Here is a 702-nt window from a genome sequence, read left to right on the forward strand (position 1 = left end):
TCGTGCCCACACTTTAGAGATGGAGGAAGACCGACCACCGAGGTGTCATAACTTAAAAAAAAACAGAACTGGCAAGAGGCTAAGAAGCCGGATCAGAGCACAGACCTCCAGGCTTTCAGCCACATTAAAAACAAACAAACAAAAAAAAAGAAGCCACTTCTGAAGTTCACTCCCGTCTATCACTACAGTGTAACAATCACATGGTTATATTGTTGCTTTGACATCCAAATCCCCTTCCCCCATGTTTCCTGAAGGAAGGGCCAACATCCTCCTTTGGCATCCAGTGGTGACTGCAGGGTTCCCCTCTCTCTATCTTTCAACAGCCCAGAGTAAAGGGGAAGGGGGGTGCTCTGCCTGAAAGACTTCTGCTTAGGACTGGTCCCCGCTGGGTTGGTTTGTGTTTCTGGAAGCTTCAGCGCCCATCGGGACGTGAGCGGATTTTAGGGTTGGAAGCCGATCAAACTCCCGGGAAGAGCAACATTCCAGGGCACTCAGAAGCGGCCTTGACAGGCGAGCTTCACACATTCTCCAACGTGACGGGGGACACCGACCATGCAGGCGGACTGAGGGATGCTCGGTTACGGTCTCAATCCTACAGCCACCAGCGCACCACAGGGAGCCCAGGGGGCGGGGCTGAAGACCACGCCTCCATGCTCTGATTGGCCCCTTCGAAATAGGCGGCAGCACTGGGCGGCGAACTGC

Source organism: Microtus pennsylvanicus, chromosome 20, assembly GCF_037038515.1.
Source record: "Microtus pennsylvanicus isolate mMicPen1 chromosome 20, mMicPen1.hap1, whole genome shotgun sequence".
Taxonomy (NCBI): domain Eukaryota; kingdom Metazoa; phylum Chordata; class Mammalia; order Rodentia; family Cricetidae; genus Microtus; species Microtus pennsylvanicus.